This window comes from Zonotrichia albicollis, chromosome 3, assembly GCF_047830755.1.
Source record: "Zonotrichia albicollis isolate bZonAlb1 chromosome 3, bZonAlb1.hap1, whole genome shotgun sequence".
NCBI classification, from domain to species: Eukaryota; Metazoa; Chordata; class Aves; order Passeriformes; family Passerellidae; genus Zonotrichia; species Zonotrichia albicollis.
In genome coordinates this window covers 88267742-88289000 of record NC_133821.1, presented here as the reverse complement: position 1 = coordinate 88289000, position 21259 = coordinate 88267742, and the positions used below count along the sequence as shown (strand labels likewise).

The window sequence follows — 21259 nt, the reverse complement described above, 5'->3', positions numbered from 1 at the left end:
CAAAATAAAAGTGTGCACTATTGTTTTGCTCATAAGCGAATAAGATAATTATTTCAGATAAGAATAAAATTGAAAAAAAATTCCATTTTTTAAAATTTGATATATTCATGTAAGAATTTTCTCATTGCTAAATATACTTAAATATTATTAAATTGTACAAAACCCTCCAAAACTGGGTCATATTAACAGGCATATGTCCTACCCCAATGGAAATTATTTTTCTCATTGTTTTCAATTTAGAACAACAACATCTAGTGGAGAAAAAAGTAGTGTATAACAAGTGTAATCAAAATGGGAAATCATATTCCCACATCAGATCAGATAGATGTGGCACTTAGAGACATAGTTTAGTGGTTGACTTGGCAGTATAGCTTAGCAGTGGGACACAATGCTATCAAAGGTTTTTTCTAATGTAAATGATTCTATGATTTTAGTAAAAATAAAGTGTTTCACCTCCCTGTGATTGTCTGTTACAGTAGTAGAGCTAATGGGATGCTTTGCACGCTCAGTTTGCAGTATTACTGCAGTGTAGCAGCTGTAACATGTGAGCTGGTCTGGGACTGCACCTGCCACCTGCAGTGGGCCAAGAAACACATTTTGAAACAAACACTGTTAAAATTAACTGCTGGAACTGCCTTGCAGACTGGTGACCCAGATGGATGAAGAATTCTGCATGTAAGAACAGAAAGATCTGGCACAGAACTACTCTTTCTTTAGAATTATGATTTGAGATAAAAGACCATGCTGAATTTGGAAGATGATGAAAAATGAAAGAGAAATTCACTGAACAGGGAAAAGGGGAAGTATGGCAGGACAAACGGGAGGCCAGCTGAGAGGTCCAGAATCAATTTTTTGCCTCATGGCTCCCTATTTTCTCCTTTACACTTGTCAGCCAAAGAGTGGAGTTCAGATTCCTGGATCCTGATTAATGTGGAGCTGAGAAGAGGGGCTGCACATCCAGAAAAGCAGCGCTTCAGGAGTGCCAGGGAAAAAGCTGTAAAACAGCTTGAGCAGCCTGGAGAGCTGTCTCACAGTGACCAAAATAAGTGTAAAGTAGAGGAGCTCTGCAGTGCTGTGTGCTGCCTGACACCTCACAGAGCTATACCAAACCTGTAAAGAAGAAGCAGGAGATGCTCCACTGAAAGAGTGAGAATGAAACTGTTGTTGCAGCTGATAATTCTGGATGCTGGAAGTGCACTTTGGCACACTGTGCTGTCCTGCTCAGCAGCAGCTCAGTGCCAAGAACCAGGAATGTGGGCACACCTGCAAGGATGTGCACAGGAATGAGGTCAGACCAGACAACCACCAGAGATTCCTTCCAGACACTCCTCTGACAACAGGAGTGTCTGGACAGCTAACACACACCAACCTGAGACTGATCCAAAAGGAAGCAGAATATGCTCTTTTATTAGTCAGAATGAGTATCCAGGGAAAAAAGAAAAGGCTTTTCTGTAGTAGGGGCAAAAGGACGACCAATATTGACAGATAAAATTATGTTCTATCTGAACATCTAATGAAGATGCTGTCAGAAACTGATAGAAAAGATGAAACACAACTTGAATGATGGCTCATTAAGAACAGAGAATAATTGCAAGTTGAGGTATAAGATCCTGAAGAGCAGAATAATGACCAACACCTCTTTTTAAAAGTTGCTCAAATGCTATGTGTCTTCATGTTTTTAAACTGATCAACTTTGCAGGGTATAGAAATTCTTAAACTGCCAGCTAATAAGTGTACTGATTAGGAAGAGGAAAGTAAAAAAATAAGTATTAAAAAAAAGTAGTCCTTCAGCTGGAGGAACTTACATTGTGAAAGCTGGCCAGCTGAAAAGCCACGGTAACCCATGGATGAGCTAACTCATCCATACAAGGTTTAGCCTTCCAGTTAAAGAACTAAATCAGTAGCCAGCATCTGGAGATATATTGTTCCTATGCAAGGCATAGCCTTAAATAGCAATCTGTTATTCCCCAAGGCTATTCAACAGTAAGAAGATCCAGAGACACCACAGATGGAAAAGCAGATTGCTTGGGGTGTACAAAAGACATTATACTGTTGCAGCATACAGTGAATCTGCCGCAGATGGGTAAGACCCCAGAGAAAATGTATGTTAAACTATCCCTTTGATGGAGCTCACAGTTCATTAATCTGTGACTTGGTAGCATCTTAGTTGAGGTCATGAGAGGAAAACATGAGCAGAAGCTCATTGTGTTGAGGGATAAAAAGACACACAATTCCCTGCTTCAAGAAGCAGGAGTACTGTTATTGCAGGAGTACTGTGAATTTAGGTTGAACACACTCTGTGGCTAGCAAAAAACATAGAGACACATTCTCAAGAGCCTTTATCAGGATAGCAATAATACCTTTGAATACAAATAGTTTTCTAGATAAAGATTAGTGAAGGAACAATATGTTGATTATTTCAGAATTCATTAATTTCTCCAGGAAAAAAATACTGAAAAAACTGACCACAAAACTGCAATTATTCCCATAAATGTGAATGAGGCTCAATACAGACAGATTTAATATGATTTCTTATTATTAGAATTGCTAAGGTGAGCTATTTTTACTTCATTTTACATTTCAGATAGTAAATATAGCTTGCTAAAAATAAACATTAACATCTGAAATTTACTATCAGATTTTGTATGTTTTTTGATCTTTGCATGTTTTTAAAAATATTCTAAAGAAGTTTCTGAGGCATATCCAAAATGGACAGGTATTCAAGGTTTCCAAGAGACCTAAAGAAACATCTTTTAAAGGTCTGATCATATTGAAAACTAACGTAACATTTTATAAGTCAAAATATTATGTTAACGGTCCTTTCAAATCTTTAAGAAGGCAAAATTGTTCTGCAGTAGTCACAAAGAAAAGGAACACTTTATTGGCATAGAATTAGCAGATATAGTTCAGATGGACCCCACAGCCAAAATTAAAGATATGTATTTAAAACTCCTCAGGATCCTTTGTACATTTCTTTCTCCCAAATAGCTTAACACCACAGCAAATGAAGCTTGGGTCAATGAGTTATTTACTTGCCTTCTTTGAATGTTAATAGTTTTCTGACATCTGTGATGTTTAAGTGTTGCAAGATTTAATAAAAATGGCATTAGTTGGCCAGAAACACTCACATTTAGTTCATTTAGTAATCCTGTGTAATTCAGCCAAAACTGCAGTTTTTACAAAGTTTATACCTAGTAGATGTTGCTTAATATTTTTCACAGTTACTAATGGTCTGGAAAGTGTTTTGTCATGCTTGTGTGTTGTAATCAATCACTCTTATTTCTAAAATTCTGGGAAAAAATTATTGAACACTTGTGACTTTTCTGCATTATTTTAAGCAATCTATGTCCATCTACTAATGAACTCAAATTGTTCTTCCTTTTTATAATTTAATAAACAAGTAGCAACAATTGTAACTACCTCAGTTAGCCATGGATTTATTTGTTTGTTTGCTTATTGTAGAAAGATGACTGGGGTAAAATTAGAGGAAACTGAGAATTTATATTCATATCCTAACAGAAGTTACTATAGCACAGAAATTATAGGGTAAGTTACAGTTGCTGCTGCCTGGATGGAGTGCAGTTGCCATGCTTGTAATTTATTCCATGGTGATTCCCCACACCCACAATCTGCAGCCACAGCCCCTGCTAAAGGGGATGGAACAGAGCAGGGAGCAGAGTGGAGGCACCACAACCAGACTCTGCTGAAATCCTCACAGGGAGGGGGATTCAATGTGGCTTTGCAGCTGAAAAACCACCCAGCACCTGTCAGCCAGGGGAGAGAGAGGAGATGTCCTGCTGCTGAGCCAACAGCTGAGCTGAAATCCCTCTCCTCAAATGGACTTGGTTCATTATAACCTAAGTGTAACATTAGCACGCACCTCCAACCCAAAGGCACCACCTCCAAGGCACAGCCACTCCTCACTGGTCAGGTGCTCTGAATTTTATTGAAAATCAAAGCAAGAGAATTCTACACCAATCAGTAACAAAGGTATGTATGACTAGAATCAGACAAGCTCCAGCTAAACACTAAGAAATTATATAAAAGTAAGTTGAGAATGGAGAAAATTAAGGAAGAGTCCATCATAGCTGCTAGGATCAGTCAAGGGGCTGGACCTGTCTTCTCCCCCATAGGGACACCTATTGGGAAAGAACAACATTCTGTGTGTGCTGAATGTTTTTACTGGGGATTACATCTTGTCTGTGTGCTGATTTGAATACATTTTTTCAGTCAGATACTGTCAACAACAGTCCTTGAACCTTAACCTGTCACAATTTTACATTAATAAAGAATGTTATTACATAAACTGTTGGTATGAGTTCTTCAGGAGCTCTGGCAGTCACTGGCAGCAGGGAACACACCCAAATGAAGAGGAAGACCTGCTCAGTTGTCATAAGATGGAAAGACCTTCTAAAGAATCTCCCTTATGCTGTTGGGGTGTGTCCCTGAACAAGTCAAACCACCTTCCCATTCAGCAGAACTGTTCAGTGCACGGTCCCCACAATGGGACACTCACAGACTGGGCAGGCACAAGGGTCTCAGCTCTTCACAGTGCTGACAGACAAATCAAACTCTACAGATACAGAAAATTTCCCCACACTAAGAGTGATGGTGTCCCCTTCTCACATGATATTTATCTTCCCTTCTCAAAATATTAAAATCCTTAACCTTTAATTTATATACATTGTTGAACACACCTCCACTTCTTTCTTTCATAAAATACTATGAATTCTTATTTTTACTTTTTCTTAATGAAATTTTATCTAATGTCATTCTCTTCTCCAATTATGGAATTTTAGCTGTGAAGACACAAAATGAGCTCTTCCTAAAAGCCTGCAAATTCATATTTTTTTTCTCTTTTCCTTGGTTGAATTATCTCAAGATTTAGGAAGTTTTCCATTTGCCAGCAATGAACATATATTTGCAGATTATTAGAATGTTTCTTAGTTTGCTCATTTTTAAAACAAGTAGATCAGGAACACTTGTTCCTAAGCAATACTGAACTAACCTGCCAAGCTATTAATGTATCTTGATCTCTCATAATGAGATCCTGAGAAGAGATTTGGTGGCAGAACAAGCCAACTTAGGCATATATGAATTTCCAGTCAATAAAGAAAAAACATACCTATTAAACCTGCAGCCAACTTTTGTCTGTCCGTCTGCACACTTGATGGGCAGAAAAAAAATAATGAATTCCAACAGAGAGGTCAAATTTTTGTATTTCTGTCTTTTATTTTCCCCTCAATAAATCATATTGTGTAATCTCAATCATCTTCTGTAATGAGTTGTATGAATTTTTATTATTATTAATTCCACCTATAACCCTTTAAACATAACGGCAAAAAGGGTGTTCTCATCACAAGGTCAAAAGTTTCATCTTTTACTGAGGGAAAATACGTCACTTTATAAAGTTATAATAATGATGGTTTACCCTATATGGTCTTGAGGTAACCCATCATGGACTGCCTGATAGTTCCTGGCAGACTACTAAGGTTATTAAAACATATTTGGATTAGAATATATTATGGACTACATCATGCTATATCAAATGGATATTTTATATGTATAAAAAGATATGTAGAGTAAGGATCAGCATATGGAATTGCTTCACTGTTGGCTCAAAACTACACTGAGAGTGTTCTAGTGCAAATGACTAAAAACATATTTATTTCTTTCAGAACATCTGACTATATCACTTTGTCCAACTGCGAAATTTCATAAAAGAGTTTTGGTTAGATTGTGTCATTAACAGATTATGAATTCTTGCAAGTTTCACTGAATGGTTGGGACAGAGAAAACACAGAACTGTAGCAACAGTTGATTGACACAGCCCTTTATTGTGCTGCTGATTTCAGAGGGTGAAAGGAAATATGCTACGCAGATGATACCAGCTGTCTCTGTTTTTTCCTACTGAATATTATTAAAGGTAATATAAATATTTTTTAATATTACTTTTCCAGCAAAGTAATTGTTGTAATTTCCTTTAGGCAGTGATAAGAATAAGACAGAGTAGGAGGGTTCAAGGAAAAATCTCCCTTTTAAAATATGATCCTCTGGATAGATAATGTGCCTTTGCTGCATAGATGGAGAAGTACACAGTTGTAAAGTCTGAAATATTTTACCAGTCATATAGAAGGCTCACCTTCCAAGTGTTTTTGCAAGCATATTATTATAGTTAGTCACCTCATTACAAACTTAATTACTTCAACAGAAATAATTTCTGTTTTGTCCCTTTTTAGATGTGTACAGCTTCTGCAACATCTGCACACACAATAATGTGCTTAGAGAGTGCTCATGCATGTTGAGCAAGGCCTGATTAAAACTGCTGGAATAATAGATGCCTCTGTACAAAAATTCAGTATAAATCCTAGCTTATAAAGTCCTTCTGTGTCAATGTAATAGCTGCCACTATGGGAAATGTCACGGTTGGAGGTGAATCAGCAACAGCCTGCAGCATGTATACAGTCCTCCCAATCACTCATAGAGACAAGAAAAAATGCAGTAAAAAAAAAAAAAAAAAAAACCAACCCAAAATGTTTTAAGGGGAAATAAGGCAACATCCATACTTTACAAATGAGGTTTTGCTTAAGGATCTAGAGTAATGATTCATAGCATCCTGGCAGGAATCCTCCAGGTGATGCAGCATGCTCTCTGCACATGACTGAGAACAAGAACTGCTTTAATAGATCTCTGGACTAAGAATCTTAGTTTTAAGACCCAGACCTCTGAAAGTTTGGAAGAGGTAAACAAGCAGTAGAAATTGTTCTATGCAGGCAATGTTACTCTTCTAAGCAGATGGCAAAAGACTCTTGGTGAGATTTGACAAGAATGCATCGCACCCAGTGAACCCATGAAACATCACAACAGTATGTGTGAAATTAGTATGAGAATAAACTTTTCTTGATACTGTTTGGCTTGAAGTCATTTATGAAAAGAGCAATGTCACAGAACAGCAACAGCCAGCATAGTGCTTTGTGCTCTCCTCCTCTGTTGATGCCTGTGCTGAGTGCTCCAACCACTATAATCGGCAAATTCCAGGCTTCATCTGAAGCCAAATTAATTATTACAATCTTTAACATTGACCATCTCTGGACACACACTGTAAATTCAGATGGAACCTGGCCTTTGTTAATTAAGAGACTTGACACATTTTCCTACTTGTCAGGAACATTTTGGATCAGTAGATAATATTGTGCCTTTCTTTGTGTTTCTTGCTGACTGTATTTGTAGGCAAAGACCTCTTCTCCTTCCCCTCAATGATTTCATTTTGTATAGTTACCAAGTTTCTAATTAACATGGGAGTCTGTGCTGAACTAATTGATACATTTTATTCGCTATGTTTTTCAGATATTTAATTGGAGAATAGTTTTTAAAAAACAAAATATAAGTGCTCTTAATAGCCAAATTCAACTACAACCTTTCTCAGGTCAAGTTTATCTCCTATTTTACCCCTCTATATTTAATCGTATACCCCTTTTAACCCTCACTGGCCGCATGATTCTATTCTACTCTTCTAAACTACGACCAGCTGCAGGGATTTCAATAAGCAATTTTCTCTAAGTGCTTTCTCCTGTGACGCCTGCACCTTTCCTGTATAGCTCACAAGCTTTCATACTAAAACAGAAGGTTTGTGACCATTCTGGCTAACAAAAGCATAAATGATAAATCAGATCTCATTTTGACAGTGTGCTTGCTGTGGGAGATTCATGTATTCAGAGAGAGCTCTGCACAAATTCCTACTTCACCCTTATCCCTGAATAAAAGCCCTGCTGAATTAGGGCATGGGTGTATTCAAAATAATTCTGTAGCAGCAGACTGTACAAGGATAATGTCTCTGTACAGCAGATATCTGCTCTTCTTCACTGCAGCATAGCTATAGCAAGCTAAAACAGCAGAGAACGCCAGTCTTGGAACACATTTCTATCCCAGATTCTGAAGTGGTTTTGATAGTGGTATGGCAGTTTTGGCAATGTTCTGAAATATCAGCCTGGATTATTTTGTAATAACCTTAGAATACTACTAAAAAGGCAAAAGTGTGCTTCTAAAATATACTTTTGACATTATTTCTGGCAACAATTGAATTTCCACTATAGAAATCTATAGTACTCTCTGAGTATTAGTAAGAAAGTTAAATCAAACCATACTACTTTCAAGTCCAACAGGTGTTTGCATTTGGATCTCATCCCAGTATTAAACCTTGAGGCACGCTCCCTGTGCCAGCCTCCAAATCAACCCTGTGACACTGATTACAACCCTTTGGGATTTGCCATTCGGCCAGCTCTCAATCCACGTCCCTGTTTACTTATCCCATCCACACTTTCTGAGTTTGCCTGTGAGGTTCTTGTGTGAGACAGTATTGAAAGGGTTGCTGAAGTCAAGGTAGACAAGGACCACTTCTCTTCCCTCATGACAGATGGCAATCAGGTTGGACAAGCATGACCCACCTTCAGTGAATCCATGCTGATTACTCCTGATCGCCTTCTTGTCATGCATGTGTATTGAGATGGCCTCCTAATTGATTCATCACATTCTTAACTGACTGAAAAAGAATCTGGATTATTTTTCAAATACTGGATAGAAACTGACAGCTGTAAATGATTAACAACTGATGGGAATTATTCTAAGATAATTTTTCAGATTATATTATTCTGTATTATTTTGTGTAAATTTTAAGATTGCAACACTAGTGGAAAGCAGATTAGAACCCAAATTAACATCTTGGTGTTATAGTTAATGTTCTGACTTCTTCCAAGGGTGTTTTCCCTCTGAAATAGACACCATAGATAAACAATAGTTGACTTCACTCATAGTTTTCAAATTGCTTTGAAACTGGGGATTTTCTTGAAATTATTTGAATCTAAAAGTATTTAATAATGTAATTATTGAATTATATTGCACATAATTCTGCAGATGCAGATTTACTGGAGGCAGGGGAGGAAGAAATGCACAGTACAGGGATATTGACTTGCCCTGCCAAGAGGAGCTGGTCCAAGTTATTTTGCCATGCCACCATGTGTTGCACTCCCACCCCTACTATTGTGAAGGTCACTAGTAGTTGGCCAGTAGGCGGACAAACAAATCAAAAAAGTTCATGCTATTACACACTCACATGATTTGCTGAATCAGGAACTTCAGCAACAAACTGAGCAAAACAAGTTTGTGGGTATGTAGGAAGCCAGAAATCAATGAGCCTTGAGTATGGGTCATAAATATTTTTGTAGTTAGTATAATAGTACCTTGCAGTAAAGCAGCAGGCTGAGGTATTTTTTACTCTACCATCATGTGCTGCCACCTTCCAGACATCACCACATTTTTCCTAACCAGCTGGACGTTTCTGAAGATGCTAAACACAGATCTGCTTTTCAAGTCAAGGACTGCTTCCTTTTGCAGATGCATTGACAAGACTGTGAAATCTGAGGATGCAGAAAAAGGAATTTTTGCAGGTTACAGGTCTTTGAATAAGCACAACACATGCTGTTTCCTCAAGTGTGTTTAAAAGGTCAGCGTCAAGTCAAAAACTGAGTCAGATGCTCTATTTTTCTATACTGATGCATTCACAGTCTTAATCTCATATACCTCTGAATCTAGGAAGATGGAAAACTGTTTGTAGGGATCATTTTTCATCTTATTGCAATTTTTTGTCCATGTGCTTTCTTCCTCTCTTCATCAATGAAAGAACCAAAAAACTATAACTACTAAAAAGAGAAAGGGACTGCTACATTTCAAGTACACACGGGCCACTATTTGCAGACATTGATTTGCCTTCTGAGAAAGCTTCATTACAGCTATGAAAGAAACTTCCTGTCACTATTCCCTTTTTCATGCCCTTCCTGCCTTGTGCTCTATGTGAAGAAGGAAGATAAATGGGAAGTCTTGTGCAAGTTTCTGTGACGTGTTGAATTCTCATGAGATGGCAAGTACAGAGATTTCCAAAAATGTTTTCAACACTGTGCCACAGCAGGTATACCTTGGAAGGGACCTGAGGATAAGTCCATTCTGGAGAAGACACACCTCAAGATACCAACAGTTCATGTTGCAGCTCCTTGAAGAATCAGTGGCTGTGCATGAGACTAGCCCAAGGCACATCAGGTGTAACCCTGGAGTCTGCACCTCATAGATAAAGCTTCACTTGGAGCAGGTACAATCCAAGGCACCCACGGGCCAGAGAAAGGGCAATGGGAGCAGTTCACTGCAATGGTAAAGTCTGGTCTAAAGGGACCAGTGGTTGGGGTTTTAATGGATATACCTTTAAATTCTTATAATCCATTATTTGAGTTGCAGGTTATGAGAATTACTGTAACAGGAGCCACATGACCCAATGGGGGACAAGCCTGACAAGAAGTAGTGCAAGTGCAGCAGAAATGTCACCTGAGATGGCTTTGGTAAAACACTAAGAACCCTTCAGGTGTAGAAATAGGTGTAAAAATGTCTACATGATGCCTCTCAGGTGTTCAGATGCATGGGCTTAGTGATTCCCAGATCAGAGTTCTTAGGAGAGAATGTTTTGGGTTGAAGAGTCACAGTCTCAATGAACAGTTTGATGTGCCCAGTGACTGAGAGAAACAGCATTTTGTCATGGTTTTGGACTGAAGAGAATTTTCAACACTATGTGCCTTCTTGTTTTGGTTTGCATTGGGTAGGGGCTGTAATTTAAAGATGTTCCAGCCAAATTTATGGCTAAAACTACTCAATATTCTCCCATTTACCTCAATTTCACTGATGAGAGAAAATTCTTGTTTCTCCTTCTAGCACAATGCTCTGGTACTTCTAAAGCAGTCATTGTAATCTCTGCCCCTTGCTCACATCTGAGGTTGACAAACTCACAGCAGGCCAATTCAGAATAGCAGAATGAGCTGAAGTCTCTCTTGTTTATCCCTGAAGCTACTGTGATTCTGGGAGAGTTTGCTGACATCTGTGAGACCAGAGGGAGCCTTTTCCTACCTCTGCTTACCCAGCACCCTGCAGCACATAATAGCTCTCCATAGTATCCATACTGAAATATGCCTTTTAGGGAGAAAATAACCATTGAAAAGTTGCTGGCAATTTGAAGATGTTTAAGTGGAAGACCAATTCACACCAGCCTGAATTTCAGTCTTTGAAACATTACTATCTTCCAGGTTGCACAGAGAACTATCAGATTCCTTGCTCAGTGTCATTTATTGGAATAGTGTCTCTTCCTTGGGGAAGCTCATTTATTACTTTAGCTGAACCTGCTTTATTGTTATAAAATTGTATTTACTTAATGTGTACCAGCAAAGAGAACCTCCACTCAGATGATATTAAAGAGTGGGAATTAATCCCCAAGGGATTAATTCTAGCAAAAGTCTGTTGTGAAAGATAAAACTTTCGTCTTAGAGACCATACACAACCCATTCATTACAGGGAGTGAATCTTGGAATGACATATTTTCCTCATACTTGTGACAGAAAAGCAAAGTTTTCTGAACTTCTTCTGCTAGCTGGAAAACATTTTATGTGTCTTCAAGAAAAGGCAAAAATTGAAGCATTAAGAAAGGATTATCTCTTCAACTGCCACTAAATTGCTAGTTCCATTTGCTGTCAAGCTTGTGAGAATTCAAGAGGCAGGACAACTAATCTGGTTTGTATTTCTTTCCTGACATAAAACATCTGCAAATCTGCCTAAACTGATACTAATTCATGAATTATTGGTGATTAATTCAATGAGTGCTACCAATTTGCTTTAGGGAAAAACAGAATGATTTTTCCTTCACTGATTAGTGAAAAAATGTTATTTGTTTAGCCCTTCATAAATTAAAATAAAAACCAAATCCAAAAGATCTCCTTGTATTTCTATAACCTGAATTTACCTAATTCCACAGACATGTATAAAAAGAGAATAGCATAAATTTCTGATGCCTTCCAGTATCAAGCTTCATTCATGGTGTCTTAATCAGCATAACAAAGCTATCATTTTCTGTGATTGTTAATTATTTTCTACTCTCACATTTGAGACTATTCTCCTCTCTTCTTTGCATATGATTAAAAGAATATATTTTATTATTTTTCATTCTCCATTTAAAGCTTTTCATGGGGAGAAAGCCAATATTATCACAATTAAAATGAAATATTCAAGCAGAGCTGCTGCCTTTCACATCTCTGAGTGGAGCTGCATACAGCTAGTTGCTTTAATTGAGTAATGAATTCAGCCTTCAGTATCCAATGCAGATCTTGCTTTACTTTAGCAGTTCTATAAAAGGTTTTTTATCAAAAATCACATTACATTGAAAAATTTATTTATCTGCATATCCTGAAATGTCTATGTTGACTTCTCCAATTACGTGTCTCACTGAATCACACTTTGTAATATTTACGGGAGCATCCACAAAATGTTGAAAATCACAAGATTTGTAGACTTTGGTTAGAAAAGCAATGTTCTTGGGGGTAAAAGAATCTATCTATCACTTACATTGAATTTTATTGTGATTTTTGTTTTCCTTGCATACTGCCTACTGGTATTGCACTAAACACCACTTGGCTGGTAAGATTCAGAGAACGGCCAAGGGCTGAGGGCAGATTCAGCTGCTATTAAAACTGACGTGATTTGGATTGTGGCCGAGATGAGCTTTTTCTTTTAGAGTTTGATATAACTCATTTTTCAGTCAGTACTACCCTTAAGGCTCAATTCAACTATACACTGAATTCCATCAAAAAACAGACATTGTCTCCAGCTGGGTTGGATTGGGCCCTCAAGGGCCTCCTAAGCGTGTTTACACCACGGGCACAGTGGCCATATTTTTTTTCTTTGAAGAAATAGAGGACTTTAACTTTCAGAAGAAGCAGCTAAGACTGATATTTGATACCACCATATTAAAAAATAAAAATGTGAAATATTTCTCTCTAAGTAAAGCTGGAATCTGCTTGTACTAGGGTTTTTTCAGATAAGATTCTTATATAGAGATCTACATTATTTATGTTTATAAATGTAACTATTTAATTTGATTCGTTTGTTGAAGGAAAGAAACTGCAAAAATCTTGCAAAATAAAACATGGAAGTTTCTTAGTACATTTTTAATGCAGGTAGTAAACACCAATTAATTCAGGACAGGATTAATTTATTTTTTAGAATATAATGTATCTAGCTGACACAATGCTACCAAGGGATTTTTTTTGACTTTGCATTATTTTGTATTATTTGGTATTCTGTGCTGCCTAAAGGCTAAAAATAATTTTAAAACTATGGTTTCTAGGAACACTACAAGAAACAGCAGAGCCACAAGGCAAAGAACATCTTTGAATTAAGGAGAATCCAGTTTAAATTAAAGCTTTTTTTTCCTTTACTTTGTGGAATGAAAAAATTTCTGCTGTGATTTATGGGAGCTGAATGCACCAAAATTACAGTAATTCAGTCTTAAAATAGAATCACAGAAATGCTTTGTTGCATTTCTTCACAGCTGTGTAGAAGTGCATCCCACCCTCACAGAGCTACCTAATTCTCTCCAGATACAAAGAGAGATTCATGCCTTGTGCATTGAGTTAGGTATTTGAAGGAGGTATTAAAAACTTAATCTGTAATACCAGTCCCATATTTTTTTAAAAAGTTTTATGTGATTCACTATATAATTTGAACACTTTTCTTAAATAAAAAACCAGATGTTTATTAAAGAGTGTGAAAGAAAAAAAAGAATCATAGAGCTTTAACTAAGCATTTAAATTTTTTAATGGAAAACTGAAAATAAAATTATTAATCCTGCTATATTATAATATTTATTGTATGGTTATGAAATATTTTTCCAATGTGATTGAATAGATGCTAAAATATATTTTCTCATTTTGCGATACATGGACTTGCATTCAACTGCTTTTCATAAAACAGTGTTACACATCTTGTGCCATTTCCCCCATTTGCATTCAGAATTTTGTCTTTTTCACAAATAACAGTGATTTTTTATTTCCATAAGGTCTTGTAAAATAAACACAGTATTATACCCACTGTATTAAATAAAGTTTTGTCCTGGTTTAGGGCAAATTTGGGAGGAAACCTCCATAAGAGGGCCCCTCCAGTGAGCAAACCCACACTGCTCCTCCCCCCAAGCAGTTTGGGAAAGATTCCTCAGAGAGAAGTGGAAAGAATCTGTTTATTTAACAGCCAAAGCACCCCCCAGCACACAAAATGAACAATACCGGATGACACCGCTCTTTCACCTCTCTGAAAAGGTGACAAATTCAGAAAGTCTCTCTTGGGAGTAGTTGCTCTGTTATCAGTCCCTCTGGCGCTGGGGCAGCTGCTGCAGCCACAGGGTGCAAACTCTTGGTGTTCCCAGGTCCCAGTCCCAAGCAGGTTCAACTAGGCCCAATAAAAGGGAAAGGAGAAACAGTCCAAGGAAAATTTGGACTGCTTAGCTAAACTAACTAATGAGCAGAAGCAAAAAGCAAGAGTAAAGCAGAAGCAAGAACAAGAGCAAAGCAAAAAGCCAAGCAAAAAGCCAAAAGCAGCGCTATGTACTGCCCCGTCTGTGTGTCCCACCAGCCATGGGGGAGCAGCTGATAGCAAAACCAAAACAAAACTTCCACCCTTCAAAGCCAGTCTTGAAGGCACAGAACATAATATCCAGCATGAACAGAACACACAAATGGGGATACAAGCACCATAACAACATCCTAGGACAGGTGTGTTGCCCTTTGATTGATTAAATTCAATGGTTTCTAGAAATTCTAAGTGTCCAATATAAAAAATGTATGATCTCATTTTGAAGAGTGTTTATATTGCATTCAAAGCACAATTTCTGTTGACTGCATTTGCACTTTGACAAATCAGACTCAAATCAAATGGCTAAAAAATGAGAAAGGTATAGTTGGTACTATTCTCTTAAGTTCCACTAAGTACAATCAGGGAATTGTATTCCCATGCAAGTTCTCTGCTGCCTAGGTCACCCAGTAACTGCTTTAACTAAAAATACTCTTGTTTTATGCAGAGTTTCAAGGGTGGAAAATTTAGATGCCTTCTGTGGATCATATAAATTAATATAAAACAACTGGAGGCACCTGTGAGTTGTCATCCATTATGGAAATTAGCATGCTAGACAGATGTGACAAATGCAGACTCACTTAATGTATTTCACAGCTATTTGCTTACAGGGGAAGACAATCTCTGTGCTAAAGATGTCCAAAACTTCTCAGGAATTATGCAGAAATCTAAAGAAAATTCTGTGCAAACTGAATAATTGCAAAATTTTTAGTTTTTCATGGGGAATTTAAGATATTTCATCACTTAAATTTCTCTATCAAAAAAAGCCTCTCATTAAAAGAAAAGGAACCTGTTAGTAGAATGATATAATTGTTTCATGGCTTTATCTTTGTAAAAGCTGTATTTCTTAGGCTCCCTATTTGGGAGGAGAGAGTTTTTGCTCTTTTTAATAGACTGAGATAACATGCATTCAAATGTCAGTGAGATTATTTTTTTGTTAAACTGTAACCAAGTAAAAATACCTAGAAATCTAAATTTTTAGTTGTACCCTAATGAAAATGTATTGCTGATGTGTGCTTTCCACGCTGGAAAGTTGGATGACTCTGGCATTAAATTAGGAGAGATGACTGGCAGTGCACACCTTCCAGGCTCCACAGCGAGCAGATTCCAGCTCTTTCTTGGAGTTATTAGGAACAGCTTGATTACAGCTCCAAGTGGCACCTTATAATGCTTCTGTTTCTGTCATTTCTAGTATTTTCTTGAGTAGTGTGTCTGGAGTGGAGAAAGAAATTTTGAAGACAATATAGCTTTTTTATAAAAGCTACAAGAAAGTGAAAATTAAAACCTAGGACAGCAGCATGAGACCATATAATGCATACTGTTTTTAATTTAGTATAAATCTTCTCACCAGTCTACATATCCCATTGAAGGAATGAAATCTCAGTATGGAAACTTGGCCTGCATTCATTGCCAAGTTTAGGGAGAAGAAATACTCCTGTCAGAGCTCTTCTTCATATCTTAATTAATAATAATAAGTGACAGTTAATATGATAGATTTTTCAATATACAACTAGAAAATGATGGCAATTCAGCCACTGAAAATATCTGGGGACATAAGTTGCTGCAAACTTAAAATATTGGGTAGCTCACAGATTTTGGTTCAATGAAATAACATCACGAAAAATAAATAAAATTATTATTTTATCTTATTCCTTCTCTTTTATTGAATTGTATGCACTGAAAACACAAGTATTCTTAATTTCAGATGCTTTTTGTCAGAATTCAATAGCAAACAAGAGTCTAATAAGACTTTGTTACTCTAGGGTAGAAAATAAATAGAATGTTACTCTTAGTTTCTATCTGTTGCCATTTTATTGTCAGACTAGGGACATATTATTTGGAGTAGAAAACTGAAGACAGTCGATATCAAACTGACTTTCTGGTCTAAAAATGGCTTTTTTATTGCAATGCCTAAAAATTTAGGATCTTTAGCTTGATTTAAATATTGTGGGTAATGTGGCATAAACCTTTGATAATAATAGCCACTACCTACTGAAGTTAAACCTGATGGAGTATTCCTTTTATGGCTTCTGGGAAGAATCAAAATAGATCTTCAGGTCTGAAAAACAGAAGAAATATAAATATCGCAGGCAAGCTGTAATAAAAATATTGTAAGGCTCTTTCATGAAATAGTTGCCTTTATTTGCCAAGGTAATCACAATTAGAGAGAGTCTTAATTTTCAAAGACATCTCCTTTTCAATATTCTGGAATAAGTTAAGATCATCATCTCTTATGGTTTTTTTACTCTAACTGGATGCAGAAGAAAAATTTTTGTCAATCCTGCTGACACCTGCACTAAATTCCTTTCTGCCTTTGAATGTGCTTTCAGATACAATTCAGAATATTAATGTTGATTTTTATAGCCTTGCATAGTCTGAGATTTGAATTCTAAGAGCTTATTGTCGTTCTACTTGCTCCCAATTACTAAGATAGAAGGTTTGGACTAGCATGCTCTTAAACACTTTTGTAGCTTTAATATGTTGATTATTCTAGAATTGTCTGTTATTAATTGTCTGTGTAGTATAGCTATACATACACATTTTTAATATGTATTTATATACACACTATATCTATGTCATTCAAATAAAAGCAACAACAATAAAGATATGCAAAGGCAGTACAGCAGGTTGACTTTGGTTGGATGCCAGCAGCCCCCCAAGCCAATCTATCAGCTCCCTTCCCAGAGGGAGAGGGTAGAGAAAATGAGATGGAAAATATCTCACAGGTTGAGATAAGGCAGTTTACTAAAGCAAAAAAAGTGAAAGTTAGCACATGCATAATAAGCAAGGAGAAAATAAAGTTTAATCTGTACCTCCAATCAGTGAGGGATGTTCAGCCAATTCCCAGAAAGCAGAGCTTCAGCACACAGACTGGTTGCTATGGAAGGCAAACACTAAAATAACAAATGCCCCCACTTTCTCTTACTTTCCTTAACTTTTATATCTAAGCTGATGCCATATGATAGGGAATATCCCTTTGGTTAATTTGGATCATCTGGCCTGGTTGTGTCATCCCAGGATCCTGCCCACCCCCAGCCCCTTCATGGGGGAGGAATGTTGGAGAGACAGTGCTGTTGCTGTGCCAGTGCTGCTCAGCAGTGCTCAAAACACCAAAACACCAAAACACCAGTGTGTTACCAACACCCTTCCACCTTGTCTCCTACTATTCACTGGTATTACTGCGGCAACAGCTGGTAAGGACTAACAGAGACAGCCTTGTGACCTAAAGGTTTACTTGCATCCTCAGGCTTTGGGTCATGCACTACAGGTCAGGTGTTGAATAGTTTGTTTGGGTTTTTCCGATGGCCCCACTACTGCTCTGTAATTAAAAAAAAAAAAAAAAAAAAGAATTTGCTTATAAGAGTAAGTTTACATTCCTGTATTTATCATCCCTATCTATATCTATTCTACCTGTTTCTCTCTGTGTTCTCTCTACTTATTTTGACAAATGCCTTATGCAAATCAGGAATTTCTAATCTCTCTAGTCCACCCAGAAAGAGCAAAGTAACGCTTCAGAATTCTCGTAATTAGTCATTTCAAACCTCTAAATGGGCACGTTTCTATTTTTGCGCAAAACATACTTAGCTTTCTGGAATTTACCCAGCCGGAATATATTCCTGAGGCACTATCTATGAAGGATACAGGCAGCCCCTGACTCTTGCACAGTTAACCTAAATACCCACAGTGCTTTTAATATATCTTTATAAAATAAAGATTCTGGGGAAATTCTCATTTTCACTGCATCCAGGAAGGGAGCAGGAGCAACACCCACCTGAGTGTGTTTAGGGAGCTGAGATTCCCTTCTTTGCCCTAGGGATGTGCCCCAACTAAAGCTTTTTCTCCCATTCATTTTTACAATGCTTAGCACAAATCTGGGTAAGGATAGTTTTGCTACTGGTAGCAACTGAAGTTGTGACTAACTATTCCACTGCACATTAATTACATGACAGCTTTTACCTAGATTTTTTTCTTTTCAATTATTTCTATGAAAACATTAGAACTATCTTAATGCAGTCCATGTGAAGTAATTGCCTTTTCCAAACTGTTTTGAGAAAAGTCAGAACTGGTCTAATAAGATCTAGAATCCTGTCTTAGAATCATGCCAGCAGCTACATCTGGTGTGATTTTTTAATTTGAAATATCCCTCAGTGCATTTGTAGAATTAACAACTTCCTTTTAACAATATAGATTGCTGTTAGATGTAACTGTACTCCTACTTAATACAGAGCTGCTTGAGCAAGCAAGAAACCCCATTAATGGAGTACACACATGGCTGTCAGAAGTGGAATGCAGTGTGCTTTATTTGACACAGAACTTTGGTTAATGCTGGCTGGCCTACATTTCTGAATAGAAAATAGTAAAAAAGGATACTGTAGTAATTTGTCTAAGGGCTGCATAATCTTAATTAGAAATTTTTAGTCCCAAAAGGGCCCAAAACTGTATCTGGAAACAGTTATTCAAATATTCATTTCTACCCTGAAAAAAAAGGAAAGAAAAAAACCCATCTAATTTTGTAAAAGCTTTCACATCTATGGAAAAAATAAATTTATGAATTACTTGTCTTTGATTGATTCACCACATCTTTTAAAGATAAACTCAGCCTCTAAGTAACATTGAATTAATGAATGTGAGTTTGAAACAATGAATGTGTTTTCCTGTGGGGCTGAGTTTTACTTTCTGAATTATGTGTAATATAAACAATACTTAATTTAAGAAGGAGAAGTTTTGTCACTTAAATCCCTGTAGGGATTGTTTTTCCTTTTGAGCTATAATAACTTTGATATGTAAGAAAGGCTATTCATAAATTGCTGAGTTTTGTCTTCATTTTAATTTGTTCTTACAGGTGTTAAAAGAACCATGACTAATTTTCCTCTTTTTTTTCCCTTTTTTTTTTCCTAATTCTCCTTTGATGCATACTGAACTGAGACACTGGGAGGGAAAAAGTTGTTTTCCAATCCTTTTCTATTATTTGCTAACATCAAATTCTTTCATTTCCTGATTATATTAAAAACATAGAGAAAAGCATGTTATTTGATACTGAATGCTGTCAGGTAAAATTGAGTAGCAGCTGCCAGATTCATGTCTTCTATTAGTTAGTAATCATACAGTCTAATTCAGCCACTAGAGTTAAAAATGCAGGCAGCAATAATATTGGCCTTGGTTTATTACTTCTATGACTACACTGTCAGCATTTAATATAAGGAGCTGTTAAGTCATTCCCTATCATCAACCTATTTCCCCCCCCTCCTTCTTTCTTTTCCTTACAGGGTATTTACTCTTCCTGTAATGACAAAAGTAAAAGGTAAAATGTGTCTCCATTTCTCTCTTTGGAATGATCCCAAGGCAATTTGATTATGTTTTAACTCAGGAAGTTTGTCTCCAAATTCTCAGTTTAAATTTGACCTCAGGCTTAATGGGGCCCTTAACTGTGGGAACAATGACCATGGGAGGTAAACAGTTTTTAATGATATTGTTCACAGTGCTGGTACCATTAGGGGCAGCATCCTTAGATTGCAGTACCTCAAATGGTTTTGTTAAATGCTGCATTTTTCATAGGTCATGACATCCAAATGAGGAGTAAATGGAATTTTCTTGGTCAACGCTTTGCTGACAAAAACCTAGAAGTCAGTCAAATCTGAGGGGTTTTTTAAAATTTATTGTAGTTATTTCACTACAATAAATTATTTCACTATTTATTGATGTTGGCATTATGCCTGGGGTACGGCTTCCTACATAATAAAGTGTTCTTCTATTATTACCTTCTTCTTCATCAACACCATAATCATCTTCTTCTTTGTCATTTTCACAACCATCAATTATGGTTTGCAGATGTTAGTTAACACTTTTGTAAAAAACAGTGTCCTTAAAGTGATCTTTCTTTTCTATCATTACATGCATTGCTTTCCATTTGAATTGATTGAATTTAGAAAGGATTAGATATGCTTCCAGTTTGTGTATAATAGCAACATCTCAAAATTTGTTGAAATCTCTTATTGACATTTTACTTTGTGTTTCCAGTCCAGTTGCTTGCTGAATTTAAAGTGCAGGATTACAGATGCTTGCATCAGAACACATTTGAAATTGCTGTGTATATTTTGAGAGGTTTTTGGAGTAAGCTACTTTCTTCCAAATAGACTTTTTCCTTCCCTGGAGACCTTTAAGTTTTCTTCTCAGAGAACTGAAGTTTTCTTCCCTAGAAGAACCAGGCTACAACTTCAGTGGTAGCTGGAGCAATGCCAGGGCACTGGTGCAAGTCTGGGAACTGGACTGTCTTGTAGGTGTTTACTATGATTTTGGCACTTCATATAATAGCTTCATCCAAGGGTCAGGTGTTGACAGGCCAGGTAATTCTTCCAGCTTGTGATTTAAATGCTGGCACTTTCAAAGGTTTAGGCACCTCTTTAAAAAAGCCAAATGTCCAGGAACACTTCAGCTTACCTTTAAAGCTATAGCTCTTTTCTAGCAGAAACACAAAATTCTGGTAAAGTGTTTTTCTACCCTTTCAGACATAGAAACTTTTTACTGATTTACTTGCAATGTAGTAATATCAACAGCTCATCATATAATGATATTCTCTAAAATGTTGAGAGTCTAACTATCCTCTGAAAATATAATTGTCTGTTTTCTGCTTCTACACCCACATGTTTTAAGGAAGGTTGAGTCATTATCTAAGACCCTCTATAAGGGTCCTAGATAACCTCTCTTCAAGCCAAAACAGCACCTACTTTGTTGTGCACTGTAAATTGCAGCATGGACCATAATACATCCTCCTCTT

The 21259-nt window shown here is 36.9% G+C and overlaps 1 long non-coding RNA gene across 2 annotated transcripts; it reads right to left on the bottom strand.

Moving 5' to 3' along the window:
* Nucleotides 1-13712: 13712 nt before the first annotated feature.
* On the bottom strand, nt 13713-20912 carry LOC113459614 (uncharacterized). Of its 2 annotated transcripts, XR_012579698.1 has the most exons (4): nt 17298-20912; nt 16478-16543; nt 15566-15696; nt 13713-14304 (listed from the first exon to the last, which is right to left on the bottom strand). It is a non-coding gene; the product is annotated as an uncharacterized LOC113459614 (long non-coding RNA). The 2 variants fall into 2 exon arrangements; XR_003381023.2 differs by having other exon boundaries at nt 13713-15696.
* Between the last annotated feature and the right edge of the window lie 347 nt (nt 20913-21259).